Below are 20,554 nucleotides of genomic sequence, written 5' to 3' on the forward strand. Positions count from 1 at the left end.
CCTCCCACACTTCCTCTTCTGTCTTACTTTGCTTTATTTTTCCTCTAAAGGGGATCTTTTGTAACTGATCTGTTTATTCTGCTGTTTCTTTGGGGATGACAAATTAAGCTACAGATCTTTTTTTAGTGTTGTAATTGGGAGGTGGAAAGAAGAGATTAAGAGCTCTGTTACGCCACTGTGCTCCTGGCAGTCAGCTTTGGAAATCTGGTTCATTGCTTTGGAAAAGTGGCCAAGATCTGTGCCTCAAAGGTGTGAGAGTTTGAGTCCTGTCATTCTAATGTTGATTTGGGATATAATAAATGGGACAGCTGATAAAGGATTGAGGAAGAGAAATATAATTAATGCCAATCAACAAAACTTATAGAAAATAAATCCTGTCAAGCTAACCTGATATCTATGAAGTGTTCTAGTGTGATTGCAAGTTTAATATTTATGGCTTCTACAAAGCATTTGACTTGGTGACACCATTTTGATTGAGAAATGACAACAAAATAATTTGATTTGGCACGTGTGAGGGATGGGAATTGAGCTTGCCCAACTTAAGCCATTTAAAATTCAGTATTCTACTCTAAACCAGTTGTCCTAGGCTCCATCTGAAGTCAGTGGAGAGGAGGAAAGAGAGTTATTCCTCCACCCCTGCCTTTGGCACCAGGGAAACCTGACTTAGTAGGACAAAGCTGCTGTCTCTGTTGGTAATTTTTGTGTACATCCATAGGAGAACTTCAGGGAGGCTGTGCTAAATCTGGGTTTGACCATATTGTAGATGGTTTCAGAATGTTATGTTTGGGTCTGTCTGCACCTCAGGGAGGTTGATGAGATAGGGAGAGATAGCAGAAGAGTGATAATGGTGGCGAAGGGGTGGAAAGACATGCCTTTAAGCCACTGGGATTTCTTGCAATCACTCATTACCCTAATCCAAGAGAAGGAAAGAATTGCTTAGCTTTTCTACATTGGAAATTTTAAGAAAGGAAGAGTCTTCAGTCTGGTGAACAAAAATATAGCAAGATTTGTTTTCTAGAAATGAAAGCCAAGAAAATTCATAATTGAAAAAACAAATAGGTTTTGACAGCAGGAATAATTAATCACTAAAGCCTTTCACCAACACCCCCAAGGCATCACTAGAAACTTGGTACTCATGACAGGATTTTTATTTTTTCTTCCTGAACAAGGCAAGAAATTGAGTCCTGTGTGTTAAAATATGCAAGAGAATCGGACTAAGGTCAAAAAGGGACTTCTAGGATTATCTGGTCAGTAAAAAGTGTGTTGGTCCCTGCAGTGAGAATGGTTTCCCTGGATGTGGTGAACTTTTCAGTCCAAAATGAATCAGAGAGAAAATGGAGACTGTATTTGTAGACTCAGAGGTGATTTCAGTCAGTCCTTCTATACCCAAAGGTAGTCTGCCGGTAGACTCTCATAGCTCTTGAAAACCTTTTTGGGATCCAGAATGTTGCTGGCCATACCACCCTGTAGCAGTGTTATTACCTTGGCTACATTTTTACCTTTCAGACTACTTTATACCTGAATATTGCATAAGGATGTTGTTACCTTCTCTTGGGGTATGGCAGTGTTAGTTCAGATCATAAAGAGTAGTGGTTGCTTTTGCCCTTTCAAGCACTGGCTATTCTTTCCAAGCTAATGATACTGTGCTCACCTTTCCCATTTTGCAGCATCAGACCCAAGAGAATGAGCTTTTTAGATTTCCCCCCTGATCCCTGCTGTCTCTGGTACATCGTGAACCAAGTGCAGTTCTTGTTCTCTGTTCAGTCTGTCTTTGCATTGTGCAAGGCTTCACGTAAGCCAAGGAGGGACACAGAAGACTGCTAAGAGCCAGGTACTGGCTTTGCCACTGCTCTGGCTCTTTTGCAGCAGCCTGTTCCTATCCTGCTGCTCCCCAGCTGCCTAATAGCATTCCTCCCACGTTACAAAGGCGTGATGTGGCTGTCTTCCCATTACCTGCAGTTAGCTGGTTATGTTACCTGGCTCCCTGATAATCGCTGAGAGTCTTAACTCGAAGAGTAGGACTTTCTATTAAAAAAATAAATCTGCAAATGGCAAACCAACAGGTTTTGGTCTGTTTCTACTTTTCCATTTTTTTTAAAAAAAAAACAACATGGGAAAGACCATTCATGATGTCAGAGAAGATGAGGTCCTTTAAGTCTCAAATGCTTCAGTGCTTTGAATGCTGGTCTCTCCAGCTGCTTTGTTAAAGCAATAGAGTTGGGAAGGTATCTTAGTCAAGCTGCCCTAAAACTTTTCAGCCTTTTAATCCCAGTGCCTTCAAACCATTTCAGAAGAAGGTATCTTTGTTAGTCTTGGCTTCAATAAAGAAATAAGACCTTTTAACACATGTACTTGCTTGTTACCTTCATCAAATCTCCAGGAAAGCCAGTGGACTTCAATGAATTTTGAAGAAGCTGATTTCACTTTAAGGAAATCTACCCTTTTTACTAGGCTGTGCTTGTCTTCAAAGCAACTTCGCTATTCAGGTGAATGATTTTGAACTGAACATTGCAGATTCATTAGAACTCTGCATTTGTTTGAATAAACAGTCTTCTCAGTGGTCTCTTTTGCATGTGAATATTTTGCATAACTCTTTTGAACTCCACACATCTCAGTAGCTTTCCTTGAGCTTTTTTGGGGGAAATAAAAAATAAATATACTTAGAATGAGTAAGAAATTCCTGTTTGCATAATCACAGTCATCTGGTTGTGAGTCTTGATACAGAAAGCCACAGAAATTAGTGTTGTCTGGATAATACAATTCTGTTTAACATGGTTTAGGGGAAGGATAGTGAAATACATTTTTTGAGGATGGGATCCTAAAGTGTCTATCTACATTTTCTTCTGGAGTTTTGTTCAGTTGGGCAGGTGATTTAACTTCATTTACAGCATCAACTAAAAGCCATCTGTAGAGAAAGATAAGACTTAATAGACTATTAATGCTGATCTTGTAGGTCTATAAACTCATTAGTAACCTGTGATCTCTGTACATCTTCCGGTGTTTTAAAAGTATTTTTTGAAAAAGTGTAAATTGGCAAGTTTTGTCATAATTGCTCATTGCATTTGAGTTTGCAAAAATAGCTTTGTTTAAGATCTGATTTTTCTAATGGCATATTTCACTGTTTCCATTTAAACTTTGAAGTGGCATCTTTGTTTTTCCCTTTTAAAGAGCAGCATAATCCAGATGCCTGTCAAAAGAGTTGATGTAGCATTTTATGAGTAATCCTTGTTTGAGATTTTTGTTTGGTCAGAAATATTTTCCAAGCTCTTATAAAGCTCCCCATGAATATTATTGATGTATACTTCCGTTAAAAGAAGTGATTATCCATGCAGGAATACAAACTGAACAGTTGGTTCTAAAGCACAAATGTTTTCTCAAAAGTTACATGATGTCATAGGAGGAGTTAATTCGTCAGTGTAATGGAACAGGGAGATACTGAGCTAAAATTACTCTCCCCTTCCTTTTTCCCAGCTTAACTCTTTGAAGCACAGGCTAACATTTAAGTTTGGAGAAGTTTTTTGAAAGTATATACAACACAGGATAACCTCAGGGTTACTGTCAGCCTGTCTGAATCTTTGATGAAGAGATGTTAATAGTTCCCAGCCTGCTTTCAGAGAGATGAGTGTGATTGTGAGAAACACTGACTAAAACATACAGAGTGGCATTAGGAATCCAGCTGTTACCATTTCAAACCTGGAGCTGTTAGACAGTACATCCAGTGATGCTCTCATTTGTTGCTGTTAAAAGACTTGCATAAATAACTTGCACTTCAGGTATCTGCCGACATCCTCCTCTCTGGTCATTTTTCTCTGGCAATTCTTCAGTCTTGGTGGCTGCAGCTTAAATTTTTAGGGACCTTGATGAGGACTGGTGGCATTGTGGTCTTTTTCCAAGCATTTCAGAATCCTTTTGGCTTGCAAATGCTGTGGGGTCTGCAGGCCTTGCAGTGCTTTAGCCTGCAAATTAGTAGTTGTCTCCTCAGTTGAGGAAAAGAGAGATCTGTAAGTTCTGTAATAAATAATAGATTAGGGTCAACATACACAATAGTGTTCTGTGGGCATCAGAGTGCAGGGCAGTCACTCCTTCCTATAAAGTCAGTGAGATTGAAAATGGATGCATCCTTCAGTTCCAGCCCTGCGTTTTTATTTTTTCTATCCCAGTATGCAACTCTTGGCTGCAACTTCACCCAACTTCAGAGCCTGTGTAGGTTCTGATGGGATCCATAATTACTCCCTTCTCAGACCAGTTGCTCAGTTTCTGGCAGTGTTAGGGCAACAGGTCACACCAGGAATTACAGAGATTTTCCTTGTAGAGCTGGAATAGTCCCAGTCTGAGTACGCTAAGGATAGCTGGGACAGCGCAGCAGTAGTCCCTAACCTGTGCAGGACTTGGAGCTTTGGGTATGTCAGTCTGTACTTCACTCCTGTGTCTGTATGGCTTCCTGGTTGTGCTGAGCTTGGCTGTTTGCAGGGTGATTTGCCAGATACACTGCCTATAAGCACCCTTCTCTTCCTGGTTGTAAAACATCTACGTAGCCTGCCTAGAGAATGTTTATACTTCATATTGGAGTCATCCCTTTTGCCCTCCCTGCCCTGTCCCAATTTGCTTTCATTTGCCTTGTTTATTTGGAATGAGGGCATGCTCCAGCCCTGCCTCTGTTTTGTTCATTTTCTTCAGCCCCTGCCTGAAGCTGTGGTACCTGTTGTGGGGGAGGTTGTGTTTGCAGTGCAGAGCAGCTTGTAAAGGGCATTTTTAAAGCATTTTCTGCTTCAGAGTTGATTTATAGGTTGTCTGCACGGGCAGGCTTTCATAGAGTATTTTTGCGTTAAACTTCTTCTGATTAATTAACCTACAATAACTGTTTCCATGTCCTTGGCTTTATCCTTCTTCATTTCCAAATAGTGTTTAACTACAAGTGAGATGCTGTGGGCAGGTGCTGCATGGTTCATTGTTTCTTCACTAATGTCCACGTCGTGCACCTCTGCTGCAGGCTCTTGGGTGGCCTCTGCTTCAGGGGAGCTCTGAAACAATCCCTCATTGCAGTACTGCGTCGCTAAATGTTGCTGCATGCTTCTTATCTTACCTTAGATCAGGAGGATGCTTTTTAAATCTGCATATGCTTCTATCACCCTGCACAGCTCTTGGTGGATGAGCTAATCTGCTGTATTGCCCTTGGATGTTTCATCTGTAACAGAGAAGCTCTGAGATGGGTTCTTGCTGCATAAGAAAACTGGGGCTTTGACTTGACATCAGATAAAATCACTCTCCCTCATCCTTTCTTGCCCTTTGGAAATCTGTTTTCTAATTTAGTACTTAGATGAAGCATGGTGAGCTTTCCATTAGCTGCTTGTGGTGTCACCAAGTCTCATTGTTTGTTGGTGCAGGGTAACTCAATTTTGTTGAAGTTTGGGGGAATCCAGTTGATATATCTGCTTTCTCCAAAAGATCCAGACCTGCTTCTCACTGACCAGGTCTTTGAGCCAAAGGCACTTCTGAGTATTCATCCCTTCATGAAAATGCCCATGTTGATGGGGTGCATGAGCTAACGCCAACTTCTTATACCATGTTTTGTCCGGTCTCCTGCTAGTTTTACCCTGAACAATGAGCTGCCTGCTTCAGAAAGCTTTTGACTACAATGATGCAATATCTGAAACAGGTACTTGTTTTCTATCAGGTTGCTTCAAGTCATTTAATTTAGAAGCTTAGGTACAGTACAGGATGTGTGATCTGTCTGTATTGAGGTTGTTAGGCTCCTAAAGGATAGATGAGGCTTCTGCTGTAGGCTTCTGTAAGGTACCTTTGACTTAATAAGTATTGATACAAGGAATTGAGGCTTTGCCTTTACAGATAGTACACTATGATGAGAGGTGGCAACTCTTGGGTGTGGTGTTTAAAGCTCCTCGCTGTGCTATTGCCTCTTCCAGTTTCAGTATTGTGTTGTAGTGACTCAGAACTACCTGGCATGCTTTGCTCTCCTTGCTTCCCCTCTCAATGGAAACTACTTGTAAAGGTTTGGTAAGATAAAATACCTTTCATATAAACAGCCAAGACTTGCTAAAGTGGGGGAAGAAAAACTCAGCCAAATGGTAATAAACAATGTAAATTGCAGTATGTTAAACAGTAAAGACTGTTAATCCTGTCTTTGTGTTGCTCCAAGTAATAATTTTGACTCTTCTTTGGGACTGCATGTCCAGGAGCAAGCAAACAGATTTTGAACTTAAGCCTGCCTTTGTGTACCATTTTCATGGTGATGGATTATTGCTTTTCTTGCTCCTTTTTTTTCCCCTTCTGATCCTTCTTTCTTCAGATGTCCTGTATCCAGCTGTGAGGTCTGTTTTGCTTTTCCCTGTGGCACTGCTGTCTAGAATCTGCAATGCACTTTGTAAATATTCTTAATGTCTTTCATTATTGAGGTGGGAAGGCGAAGGGTTTCCTTAATGTAAAACTGTCATTGGCTTCTCAGGCTGCTTCTCAATCAGAAACCCATTTTATTTTTTATTACTGTGAAAGACTCCTTTTCTGTTCTGCAAAGTTCTAGAACAAGAGTCCTGAGACTGCTTTGAAAAGTGGATGTTTCCCTAAGGAGATCTTCCAGAGCAGCTCCAGCCCAGTGTTGCCCTTGGAGATGATGGGTTAACTAAGATATGATGAGTTGCTATGCAAAGAAGAAATTACTCCCTTGAGTTTTTTCTTTCGTTTCCATAAACTGCTTCATGAAAACAGTGCTCTTTCCAACAAACAAAACTTAAAACAAAAAAAAATATTCTATTTTCGTTTGAGCTTTTTCAGGCAGTCCACATGAAGTTCTTTAGTCATGTTGTGAAAGTCAGAAATATTTACTTGAAATGTCTCAACATTTTCAATTTGAGAAGTGTTAAACAGATAAATAATTAGACCAGCTATTTGAAAAGCCTTAACTCCAAAATGAGTTTAACACTGTAAACAAAGCAGGTGAAGGAGGAGGATGGGGCTCTGTATAACAGGACAGGAATGATGGTGGATGGTGTGGACAAGATGTTTACATATCTGCATCTTCCCCAGGCCTTCCATGTACTACTTTCTTGTATTACCTTGCTTTAAGTTTTCAAAAAACTAACCTGCAGCTGGTTAGAGGTTAGGCAGGGCTTTGTTTTCTGTATGAACTAAGGACTAAAAAATTTAAATGTTTTGTCTTTTTCATAGAATAATAAATCATAGAATGGTTTGGGTTGGAAGGGACCTTAAAGATCATCTAGTTTCAACCCTGCTGCCATGGGCAGAGACACCTCCACTAGACCAGGTTGCTCAAAGCCCCCTCCAGCCTGGCCTTGAACACTGCCAGGGATGGGAACAGGGCAACCTGTTCCAGTGCCTTGCCACCCTCACAGTAAAGAATTTCTTCCTTATATATAATCTAAATCTACCTCCTTCAGTTAAAAGCCATTGCCCCTTCTCCTATCACTACATGCCCTTGCAAAAAGTCTCTCTCCAGCTTTCTTGTAGATCCCATTCAGGTACTGGAAGACCAGTATAAGTCTCCCCAAAGCCCTCTCTTCTGCGGGATGAATCACCCAAACTCTCTCAGCCTGTCTTCATAGAAGAGGTGCTCTGGCCCTCTCATCATCTTCATGGCCCTCCTCTGGACTCATTCCAACAGGTCCATGTCCTTCTTATGTTGGGGGACCAGAGCTGAACGCAGTACTCTTGGTGGGGTCTCAGAAGAACAGAGTAGAGGGGGAGAATCACCTCCCTTGACCTGCTCATCACATTTCTTTTGATGTAGCCCAGGATATGGATAGCTTTTTGGGCTGCAAATCTGCACTGCCAGCTCATGTTGAGCTTTACGTCAACCGACACCTCCCAAGTCTTTCCCCTCAGGGCTGCTCTCAATCCATTCTCCACCCAGCCTATATTTGTGTGTGGGATTGCAGTGACCCGTGTGCAGGACCTTGCACTTGGCTTTGTTGAACTTTGAGGTTTGCACAGGCCCACTTCTCAAGCCTGTCAAGGTCTTTCTGGGTGGCATCCCTTCCCAGGGATGGTGTCATCAGCAAACTTGCTGAGGGTGCACTTGATCCCACTGTCCATGTCACTTACGCAGATGTTAAACAGCATCGGTCCCATTACTGACCCCAGAGGAACGCCAGTCATCGCTGGTCTCCACTTGGACATTGAGTCATTGACCACAACTCCTTGAGTACAACCATCCAGCCAATTCCTTCTCTACCCAGTAGTCCGTCCATCCAATCCGTGCCTCTCTGATTTACAGATGAGGATGTCAGGCAGAACAGTGTCAGGTGCTTTGCAGAAGTCCAGGTAGATGATGTCAGTCGCTTTTCCCCAACCACCAATGCTGTAACCCTGTCGTAGAAGGCCACCAGATTTGTCAGGCACGGTTTGCCCTTAGTGAAGCCATGCTGGCTGTCACCAATCGCCTCCTTATTTTCCATGTGCCTTAGCATAGTTTCCAGGAGGATCTGCTCCATGATCTTGCCAGGCACAGAGGTGACACTGACTGGCCTGTAGTTTCCCGGGTCTTCCTTTATTCCTTTTTTAAAAATGGGGGCTATGTTTCCCCTTTTCCAGTCAGTGGTAACTTCCCCAGACTGCCACGACTTCTCAAATGCAATGGCTAGTGGGTTAGCAACTTCATCTGCCAGTTTTCTCAGGACCTGCAGATGCATCTCACCATGTCCCATGGACTTGTGTACCTTCAGGTTCCTTAGATGGTCTTGAACCTGATCTTCTACTACAGTGGGTGGTTCTTCATTCTCCCCGTCCCTGCCTTCGAAGGCAACGTGGGCAGTGGGGCTGGTGAAGACTGAGGGAAAAAAAATCATTGAGTACCTCAGCCTTCTCCATATCTCGGGTAACCAGGTCTCCCGTTTCCTTCCAGAGAGGCCCCACACTTTCCCTAGTCTTCCTTTTATCACCAATGTACCTATAGAAGCTTTTCTTGTTGCCCTTGAGATTCCTGCCTAGATTTAATTCTATCAGGGCTTTGGGCTTCCTAACCTGATCCCTGGATGCTTGGTAAATTTCTCTATATTCACTGCAGGCTACCTGTCCTTGTTGTGTCCTTGTTTGCTTTATGAGGTTAACTTTGGGGTATCAGCTAGCTTTAATTCCATCTCTTTAAACTATTTTTTTTATAGTGGTCTGATTTCCCTACCCCCTCCCCCCCCCCCCCCCCCCCCCCCCCGTGTGATGGTATGTCTTCCCTTGCAGCCAGCTTTCATTACAGATCATTCGTTGCAGCATGAGCCGTTTGCTCAGCTAGTCAAACCAAAGTTGCTATGTGGTTCTTTTGCAGAAATATAGTAAGAATTTACCAGTTTTATTAAACTGTCTTAAAGGAATAGAGCACGATGAAATGGAGCTCATTGCTTGACTGATCCGCCAAGTGACCTTGCATAATTCGTTTATTTCTTCCATGTGCTTCTGTTTCCTGTTTTTGTTTTTTTTTTTTTTTACCACCCTCACCTTCACCGCATCTCTTTGGAATATAAGCTCTTCAGTGCTGAGCCGGTTTTAGGCTTTCACAAGGAAAGTTATTTTGTCGGGCTACTTAAAGATAGCAAAAGTCATACAATTACTCTGTAATAACATGCTAGCAGAATAGGGAGATATTTTCCAAGGAGAAGTTTTGCGTTGTAAACCTTCTACAGCTTGCAGGTAGGATTAGTGAAGTGTTGCTCTACCACCTCAAAATTATTATAATTACACAAAAACATAAAGTTTATATAAAATGAAAAAAGCTTAAGCTGAGATAACAGGAGGGAAGCCCTGATTGCATTGTTCAAGGGAAGTGCACTGTAAACTTCAAATTAGTTTGTAGCAACTCAATTACTTGTATGCAGCTCTCTTGTCACTGTAAGAATCTTCTTTGTGGAAACTGAAACTCCACTGCTAAAAACGTGAAATCAATAGGTACTATTATATCCACTTAAAAAAAATATTGTATTGATTTGCAGATAATGACAGCAGTTCATTCTTGCAGGATTACATGCCACTTCCTGTTATAAAGATTACTTCAATATATATTACATATGAGATGGAGAACATAGGTATAAAACTGCTTTGCTTTAATGAATAGTCATTTTACTCTGGGTATTAAAATAAGATATATTTCTTTAAATTTATCTCTTGGGAGTATTTTGATTTCATGGGCAAACCTGTGTTATCAAAGACTCTAGAACACTATTAAACATTTACGTAATCAGATTGCCTTGTTTTTGAAAGTGCTTGAATTCGCCGTCCTCTCTTTGATAGCAACTAATTAAGCAAAATATTGTACTCTTTCTGGTCTCCTCCACATCCTTGATTAGAGGGTTAACACCATGTTACCTTGGGTATTAGACATTCTTTGCTAACCCACAAGTATCTACCAGCATCTAAGTTTCCGTGCTTTGTAACAAATTTCTGTTGCCCTCAGAGGATTAAATTCTTCATGTTGATCATGGTAGTCTCCCATTGTGCAGCTATTTTTTTTTTTTTTTCTTGTGCTGTGGCTCATTTGAAGCCTATTTTATTAATCATAAGTGACTTTATCTTCATGTATTAAAACAGCTTTTTTTCAACTCTTTCTAGGGAATCTGGCTTTGCAGAAACCTTCTGCTAAATGCAAGGGTTTGCTGTCCTGTTTACGGACTGTTACACCTGAGGCTGATTTTGATACGTATTCTGGATATTACAGGGTAAGTGTGCAGATATCTGTTCTTGGTGTGGTTTGTTTTTCTTTCATGGTCTCTTATTTAATTACACAAATACAGTTTGGGCTGTGCTTGTTTTCCTTTCAGTGACTGCAGCAAGCCCCTATTGGAGCATGTGCAACTGAGTGTGTTACAAAAGAAAAATAATGTAGTAGGATGACTGCTAATGCTGTAAACCTGATTAAGGGCATTTGAATTTGGTGGTGTAGCTCCAAGAGGGAGCAAAGGTATTTTGGTTTGTTCTTTTTTTTTTTTTTTTTTTTTTTTTTTTTTAATACGTACAGACTCATAGGCCTGTATCTTAAGAAATTGTTAAGAGCTATGAGATGCTTATCTGGATGTAGTGAATATTTTATGTTGTAAGCTGACAAATGTGCATGTATTTTTATATTACAAGTGAAACATTCTTCATAATGTACATAGTTATAAATATCTGTGAAGTTCACAAGATTAAGTTTAAATATTTGGAAGAGGGAGTTTAAAGGTTACTTGGTTTCTTGGGGGCATGGGGGAGGGAAAGAAAGAACTGATTCCTTCTTACCAAATTCTACTGTGCACATTGGAATATGACATTAAAGACTTGACTTCATTGTTGAATGGCTCTTGTGGGATTTTTTTTTTTTTTTTTTCACTTCCCAGCTACTGGAGGAAAGTGTAATTTAGTGGAGACAGATTTGTTTTTTTCTTTTTTTTTTTTGTTTTTTTTCCTCTTCTTCAGTCTTAATCCTCTGCTTCCACCTTCTCTTTCAACCTGCTGGTTTTTTTGCCTCACCCCTTTCCTAGCTTCTTTTTGCAATCTTCTCTTGTTTTTAATTCATGGAGCTAATCCTGGCCCTTGGTGAAGTTTGATGTCTTTCTTTGCTTCCTTTGACCAGTTTTCTGTCTTCTCACAACCAGATATGTAGATATGGGGTAATTCAGGCTGGAAGGCATGTGGGGAGATCAAACTTCTGCTCGGAGCATAATCCCCTAGAGCAGGTTGCACAGAGCCATGTCCAATTGGATTTTGAATATCTCTAAAGATGCAGACTCCAAAACTTTGTTGGGCGCCTGTTGCCATGTTTCACCACCTCATGAAGGGTATTTTCCTTACCTAAAATCTTAATTTCCATTGTTGCATCTTCTTTCTTCTTGTCATATCTCTGTGCCTTTCCAAGAATAGGCTCACTCTGTCTTCTCTGCACCTTCCTTTTGGGGAATTGGAAAACATAGTGAGGTCTGTAGGAGCTCAGCTTGTGTTCCAGCCACCAGTATCCTCCAGTGGACTTGCTCAAGTATGTCAAAACCTTCTTGTTCTGGAGGGCTCACAAATCCTGCCTGAAGAAGAACAATCACTTCTCTGGACCTGCTGGCTGCTCTTACTAACACAGCCCAGGATTGATATGCTTGGCCTTTCTTGCAAGGGCATATTGCTGGCTCAAGTTCTACTTGTTGTTTGCCAAAACCACCAAGTCCTATTTTTATTTTATTTTTGTATTTTTAATCTGTTCAATCTTTCTCACACACTGTTGTGCAATCCTTACTACCAGTGTTTGATGTTCTTTCACAGGATTCCTTATCGAACACCTCAATATCCCCAGTGCATCTTGATCAAAATGTTTCTGGCAGCCTTTTCCCAGAAATGAGTTTGAAGTACACTTTGGAAACAGTGAAAGCCCATTTCGAAGTCTTTCACTCTTGGAAATGGGCATATTTCCCTGAGCAACTGGCTTAAAGCTTTCTATGTAGTTTTGATAATTTAAAAATATTTTTCAATTCCTATCATTAGTATGTTCATGGTAAAACAGGAAATTGTGTGTATGCTTAGGGTGTGTACAAGTGTGTATGGGAGAGTATATTTAATCCTTTTTCTGTGCTGCCAGTGCACAGTCATAAATAGTGTATATAATAACACATATATAGAATTGCTGCTGTAAATTGAGTCTGAATTATGAATAAGGCTTTTATTTTATATTCTTTCTTTATATTTGTCCCTGCATGTGTGTGTAATGCTACAAATTGCAGATGCCAACAACAGTAGTTGTAGTTAAATAAAATGTTCTCAAGATTTTGGTTATTTTAGTAGCCCTCGCGATAAATAACATACCAGAGCATGTATGTTGGGAGATATGCCAGAGAATGGACACTCAGGAATACAGTCTCAGCCTTAGCTTGACATGCTGATCTGGTGGTCCTTGGGAAAGGGAGACATGCTCCTGTGCTCCTGCAGGCTTTGCTGACTGGTTTACTTGTAAGTGGCCTTCGGGGAAGGACCAAGAGGAGATCAGTTATTCAGTGCTCGGATCATAATTAATACTTTGGCCTGGGTGGCTGTAGATCAGGTACAAGTTCCTCAGTTTATATCTACCAAGGAGGGGAGCAAAAGAAAGCATTGAGGCAGCAAGGGGTGCAGAGGGGGTTAGACATGCTGAGTCAGGGAAAAATAGTTGAGCAGAAAATAAATGGAAAGGATTAAAGAAAGCGTACAGAAATGTGGATTAAGACTTTAACTTGCAACAAAGCATTTTGTTCTTAATTCAGAGAAATGTTGTTTGACTCATGAAGAAGTAGTTATGCTAGAGCAACTCATATAGTGATGAGTGACCATTTAATTCACTTTCTGTGGTGGGGAATGTCTAACAAATCCAGCTTGTGATAAGTTTCAGCATCACCTAGTCATATCAACATGAAATGCTGAGGCTAGTCTTAGGCTGAATATCAAATTATTGCAAAGTTATTCTGTTAGGTTATGGTATGCCCGTGGGTGTTTCTGCTCACCATGGCTGTGATCTAGTTGTAACAAAAGAAGGGAAAAAAAAAATTGGAAGTGAGAAGCCAGTTGTTTCCAGGCTTACTCCTGAAGGCTTCTGTTATGTGTGAGAAGCTGTCTGAAAGGGGCTTGAATTCCAGGATGGACTTAGCCTCCTTCTGGGAATGGGTTGCATTGTAGGAATTGCATGCTTGTCTGTCTTAACTGTTTTTGGATATTCCTAGCTCAGCTGTTCCCCTTAAAAGGCCTTTTAACGTGCTTAGTTTTTCTGAAGGATATAAAAAGTATTTATGCATGTTGACTGTAGCCCTGTATATCCTGACAATCACGTGTGGTTGCAATTTTTGTATTCCATCTGAGAAGGTACTTAACCCCAGTTTTTTTCTGGTTCAAACTGAATTAATTTTCATCATATGCAGCACCTCTTCTAAAGTGCAGGTGGGGGGGAGGAATTTGAAATGAAGAACTTGAGAGCTTTTTCTGTGATGCAGTTATTTTAATAACCACGGGTCTCTCTGCACAGCAGACTGATTACTTTTTGGAGTATTTCTTAGGAGGAGAGAGGGTCAGGAAGATATGTAAACTCGAAGTGAGACCTCGAATGACCACATGCATTTAGGAGCTTGGACAGAATGATTTCATTTTGCATTTCATTTTTGTGGTTTTAGGTGGGTGAAAGCAAAGATTTGGGTTTGTTCCATTTCCTCCTCTTCCAGAGGAGCAAGCCAAATCAAATAAAAAAAGTTAGTCACAGAAGTCCAAGCTCACACTTTCTGTATGAATTTGTGGTGAGCTTTGGGATGCAGCAGGGAAACAAAGGAATAACCTCACTTGGTTTTGGTATGATATTCATAGAATAATTCAGTTTGGGAAAGACCTTGGGAGGTCATCTTGTCCAGCCTCCTGCTCAACACAGGCCAACTGCAAAGGCAGAGCGGGTTGTTCAGGGCCGTGTGTGTGTCAAGGCAAGTCCATTAATACCTCTGAGGACAGAGGCCCTGCAGCCTCCCTAGGCAGTCGTTCTGCTGGTTAAGCACCCGGTCTGAATTTTCCTTCCTTACATCTTAAAGAGTTTTCACTTGTTGCAGCTTGTGCCTGTTGCCCTTGTTACTGCGTGCTCCGGGAAGAGTCTGGTTCTTTGTGTGCTCCAGACCTTTAACTGTCCACTAAATCATGACAAACTGGAAATCCGCGTTTATAAAAAGCTTGGATCAATGTTTGTCAAGCCCCTGTGTATCAGGCAGTATTTTTGTGTATGTGTTTGACTCTACTTAACAGCATTTCTGTTTTTTTTTTTTTTTTTAAGAGGACTCTTGATTTTGCTGTCCTGTTACATAAGGGAGCAAGTATGGACTGAGGCACAGGCACCATTCAAACTAACATTTCTATAGGCACCAACACAAAAATACCCGTGTTCCTTTCAGGCTGCAAGTAAGGCATGTTGGGTAGGCCTGGACTTACTCACAGAGCCTGGAGTTGGATACAGTTCCTGTTCCTGTCTGCCACAGCCACTTCTGTAATAGTTGTGCTTCATCTTCCACGCCATTAAAATGGAGATTATACACTCTTATTCATGAAAGCGCTGCAAGTCCTATGGTAACTGTTAAATTTGTTCAGTTACTCGGGATGGAACTGCTATAAAAACGGCAAAAAAAATGTATGTTTATAGTATAAACTGCGTGTTTGTGCTTATAGAGGGTTATGTTAACTGCATGCTTTTTGTAGGTTGCTTTTAAACCAAAGACGTATGCTTTTGTAGTGCATTGTGTTACTGTACAAATTGGGTGTTTTTATCCAAATTACTTGTTGGAAATTGAAGGAGACATACACAGGGGTTGCTAGGGTGGCCTCATTTTTCACATTCAAGATCTGGAAGTAGAAACAAAGCTTAGAAACTTGGGATTCTTTTAAAATTTAAGTCCTTTCGTAGAAGCAGTTAAGTATTCTCTATGTAGGCTTTAATAATAATGAGTTTTTGGTGCTGGGATGAGCGATAATTGCAAATGGCAAAAAGTCATCAGAATGTTGTTACTCAGATTGCAGATTTTATTAATCATAAAAGAAATTACTCACCTAGAAGGCTGTTTTATAAGTGCTCATTTATGTGAAGACTTGCTGCCTAATTTATTTTGTTTAAAAAAACTCACAGAAAACCACAACCGTAAAAACCTGCAAACTTTGTCTTGTCCTTCAAAACCATGATTATTTTGTCCTTCTCATCCAGTTTGGTTATGTCATCTGTGCTCCTGCTTATCAGTGAGACCAATCTTATTTTTGTCCCTTCTCTCTCACAAATGTATCTGCTGCTGCTTGCATTTATTCTGTTAGCTGAGTACTGTGCATTTCCCCTGCATGCATTTCCTCCACAATTAAAAAGGATGTTTATCTTTTATGAATAACTTCTTAGGTAGATGAGTTGTTTGGCCCTGTACGTGTTTCTGATCTCACGATGTGTTGGGATTTGCAGATGTAAATTAAATTTTCATCTGTTTTCTCCCACTTCTTTTATGTTGTTTTCAACATGAGTCTTGATTAAGTAAAGAAATTGAGCACATCCTTCACTGTAGGAATACAATTAGTGAATGACTCTGCCCTGTGAGCTTATAACAGGGTACCTACTAAAGTATCTCTTTAATTGGGGTGTTGGGTAGTAAACTCTTCAGGGTATGGGTACAGCCTTTACATGTTCCTGCTAAAGAATTCATACAGAGAGCATTACTACAGCATGAATATTCAACAACTGCCTGCCCCTTATTCCTTATGCTGAAATATTAATACAGAAGTGATTCTGCACCTAATCTTGCTGAGATCGGGTGCATGCACCCAAGCCTTTTTGCAGGATCATGCTTTCTGCTCCATGCTGAACACCAATTACTCTCAGTAATGAAGCTGGATCTATAGCTGCTGTTGCTAAAATGGTGGTAGACTTTCATGTGGAAGGCAAGGAGCATGGGCTGTGCTCCTGTCTGTGTGCCACTGGGTCACTGTTTCAGAAGGACATTAGCCTCAAGGCTGCTGTCAAGGGGGGAAATGAAGCTGATACTCATTGTAGGAAAAGTAATCTGTGACACGTGGATAGAGAAGTACTTTACTGTAATGCCCATTGTGACAAAGCTCTCTTTGAACTTTGCTGGTACCTAATTGAGATCCTTCAGCTGGCACTTTCATCACTCGGGCCTTTTCAGGATCAGGTTGCAGGTGACTCAGTAGCAAAATGGCTTCAAAAGTGCAGATTCCTGGGCTCTGCCATGCTCTGGGCTGTCACGTGAAAATAGGATTTCACAATTGATGCTGCAGACTTCTGAGTCTATATTGTAAACTAATATTTAAAGTATGCCCCACCAATTCTAGTCTCAAAGTTGGTTGCTGAAACTATAATGTATTTGAACACAAAATTATGCAGGTTCAAGAGAAGATTGCTATGGTACTGGAGCAGATTCTTGTGTTTCATGTATATTTGAAAGCTGAGAAAGCTTCTGCTGAAGTCAGACAATACAGGCTTGTCAAATTGTTCGCGAACGAAAAGATTGCTCTTGGATGGAATTAATTTGCAGTATCTCATTTACCATCTTAGTTTTGTCATGAATTTTCCCTACTCGGCAGCCTGAAATGCCAAGTGAAAAACTGTTTCAGTGAGAGATAATATAATATATTAAGAAAATGTTATTGATCACAGTATGCTTTTACTGGAAGATGACTCTTTCTGACTGGAACTCAAGGGACTTTGCCTTGTTATAGTAGGAAAACGTATTGTAACATGCAAACAGGATTATTGTTAAGGTCACAACAACTTAGTTTTTACATTGCATTTGCTCTGGAAGTGAGCTTCATAACTAACTGTCTGCTGGGTTAGTTTAAGAAAATTTCAGGTTTAAACTTGTAAAAAAAAAAACAAACAAAACAAAACACAAAACCCTAAAGGTTACAGCAAGTCTTTTATGAAGGAAGGAAATGAATACTGTTTTCACATCACCAAAGGTCAGAACTTGTAATTGATAGGCATTAATGTAAGCATTTGGTTATCCTGATGGACTGTGTTATGGTGGTTCTTGGTCAGAATCAAGTGATGGGACATTTTCTCATCATACATATATTTTATGCATATGTTATAGTCGGAAAGTGTTGCACATTTTATTTCCTTCAATACACAAGGATTATGAGGCACTTAGTTTTCCCACCTAACGTGGGAAGATTAGCTAAGTGGAAGAGTCTGTGATGCTCACAAGCAGCTTATGTGGCTATGTGGACACCATTACTCTGCCAAGCACGAGGACATAAATTTGTGATGAGGTGCACAGTACAGGCAACTTAAAACAAGGGTGCCTTTAAATATCTTTGACGTAAAGAGGGCTTCCACTACATAAACAGTAGCTCAAAGCCATTAAGGTCCTGCTTGCAGTGAGACTGCTTTCTACTGAAGGGCTCAAAATTTCCCGACAAAACTAAGCATGTCATTAAGAAGATACTTATTAAAGGTGTTTTGAGCCATTTCTAATGAAACTCATCCAAAACATGTTCTGCAAAACTTAACTCTTTACCAAATCTTATCGCTGTGTGGTTTGGGTTAGGGTATTTTGAGCCCTGTTAATTTAGGTTGGAAACACAAATTTGTATGGAATAAATCAGTCAGGATTGCACTGCGAATCCAAGAATATTGTATTTTCTGTTTGTTTTCCTTTTTTCCGGCTCTACTTCCAACACATCCCTCCAGTGGTTTTCTCTGTTTTTGTTGCGATAAATCTCCACTTCAGTGAATTTGAAGATATAAACTTGACTGCAAAAATTCATCTCTGGTACAGCAGTGGGTTACTAACCTGCTCAAGTTTTCCACATGGCAAAATGATTTCTTCACTTCAACCAACCATTTCCTAAACAGAAAAAGCAGTGTTGCTAAAATTGTTGTCAATTGTAGTCATTCCCTGCAATTTAATTATATTTCTTTACTGCTTTTTCTAATTCAGTTTGCACGATGAGACATTGTTGGTATAAATCTGGGGAACGGATCTCAGTTGTCTGAAAGACCTATTTCCATGGACCCCTTCTGCAAACTCTTCTCAACACAATGGTACCAATGTGGCAAGGGAGAGACCACTTGTGTTATTAAAGCAAACAGATTAAGAATTTAAAGGTTTAGATTCTGGCTTTTAAGGGAGTAAATAACAAAACAAACTCCAAGTCCCTAGATTTTTCTTCTCCCCGCCCCCCCCCCCCCCCCCCCCCCCTTCAGCTGCAAAAATGTGGTATGGTTTATTTAGCACAATAAACGTGACTTGACGTGCAGGTGTAATAAAGGTTACAGAGGACTATTGTTAGACTTCCTGCAAGAGTAAATGTGTTGGCTGTATTCCTGAGGATGTTTAAAAATATATGAAAAAAACTTTTTTTTTTTTGCCATTACTTAAAGAGGACAAGAGTTACTACCATCACTTCACTTTGCAGTCCCCATGGGACCTTAGTTTAAGGCAACTTGGCTTGGAGGGGCAACATCAGTGCGGATGTCTACCCTGTGGGACTTGTGCTCCTAAAGATGCTTTATGTTGCTGCGTGTTTTCCTAACACTTGGCAGGAAAATGATGCTCAGCCTTTGTAATTCTTTTCGTCTTCCTGGGATGTGCCAGAGCTTGTCCCACTGACAAAGCATCTCTTGTGCAGGCATGAGTCTCCAAAATGCAGTGGCAGTTTGGGATGGCTGGTAATGTCTCCCCATCAGCTGTGTTTGGTAAGAATAGGTACAGTTTCAACACATGTTGTTTCAAAACAATTCTGTCGGCACAGCTGTTTAGCATTTTCTCATGACCTTTTGTGACTAGCTCTCCAGAACGCTGTTTAAAACACTACTGGAATCAGCTAAATCTGACCAGCCCCATGGATGAACTTAGGTACTTGGTTTGTGCCTGAATAGATTAATTATTTAAACATAAATCCATTTAGTTTTCATGTTCCCTGTCCTAATGAACTGAAAGACAAGGGGAAGGGGAGAGGAAAAAAAAGAAACCCCATGGGAGAACAGTTTGTGCTGCTTAAATCATAGCCAAGTTGTTTTATTTGGTTTTGAAATGGTTCTTGGTGGGCACTGTAAGCACAGGGAAGGTATCTTTCATTTTTACTGCATTTCGTGCTGAGTGTGAAAATTCAGTGGTAAGCAGAAAAGACGACAATCTATAAAATCCCTTTGTACATTCGTAGAAGAGTTTGATATAATGACACAAAAGATATCTCTTAATCTATGTGTCTAATTGTAATGCAGTAAAAAACAGCATTGCCACTTAGGAGTATGTGAGCGAAAACATTTATGCTGAATGTTTATGGGGACACAAAGAGGCAGTTCCTGAAGAGCGCAAAAGGCTTCTAATGATGGAATGTTTTTTTTCCTTTTTTATAGGAGTTTTTTTTTAAAAAAGCCTTTTGCACAGATGAGCTATCGCATTTCTGATGATGGTGTGGTTGTAGTGGGAAGATCGTGGCCAGATTTGAATCTTCCCTTGCTCAGTTGTAAGCCTGCTGGTGAGCTGCTTTACATCCATGTGAAAGACAACTCTACACAGCCTGGATTTGAATAATGGAGTTGCCGTTAATATCCAACATAAAAAAGATGATTGGTTGTATGCTTGATTTATGGGAAGCTAGAAGTGGTGAACTCTACAGTACACAAGGGGATATTTATGCCACTAATGCTTAAAACAGAGCTGACTGTTCTGTGCACTGTAGATGCTTTCAAATGGCAAAAACAAAGGTGCATATAGCAGTAAATCCAGTTACTCTGATAGTTGAATGGCCCTAGATCTGGATATGACTGTGCAGTCTCTTCAACATGCACAGCGAGTCTGGTAAGCCCATGTTTAGTTACTGCCTGTTACAGGATTATCAGCTTTGAATCAAAGAAAATATTTTCAAATATGTTAGGATTTAGGGTATATTGTTTCATCTTCATCAGTTTCTAATGCAAGAATTGTTTTTTCCAATTTATGTGCAAATAGGCTTCCAAAATCTGTTGCTGTGAACTGAGATTTTTGTCAGATTTTTTCCTTCATCAAATTACTCCTGTTGTGCTAATAACTGTCAAATTGCACCTCAACTCAGCATTTTCTTGATTTATCCTGCCTGCAGTAGCTAA

At 40.3% G+C, this 20,554-nt stretch overlaps 1 protein-coding gene across 2 annotated transcripts in view; it reads left to right on the plus strand.

The window, feature by feature from the left end:
* Nucleotides 1–20,554, plus strand: part of KLHL29 (kelch like family member 29) — a 406,353-nt gene that overhangs the window by 58,885 nt on the left and 326,914 nt on the right. For both annotated transcript variants that reach the window (XM_040598977.1, XM_040598978.1), the window contains exon 2: nt 10,570–10,676. The gene's annotated coding sequence lies outside the window, so the exon portion shown is untranslated. The remainder of the gene's footprint in view (nt 1–10,569; nt 10,677–20,554) is intronic.

The sequence above is a fragment of the Falco naumanni genome, chromosome 6 (genome assembly GCF_017639655.2).
Source record: "Falco naumanni isolate bFalNau1 chromosome 6, bFalNau1.pat, whole genome shotgun sequence".
NCBI classification, from domain to species: domain Eukaryota; kingdom Metazoa; phylum Chordata; class Aves; order Falconiformes; family Falconidae; genus Falco; species Falco naumanni.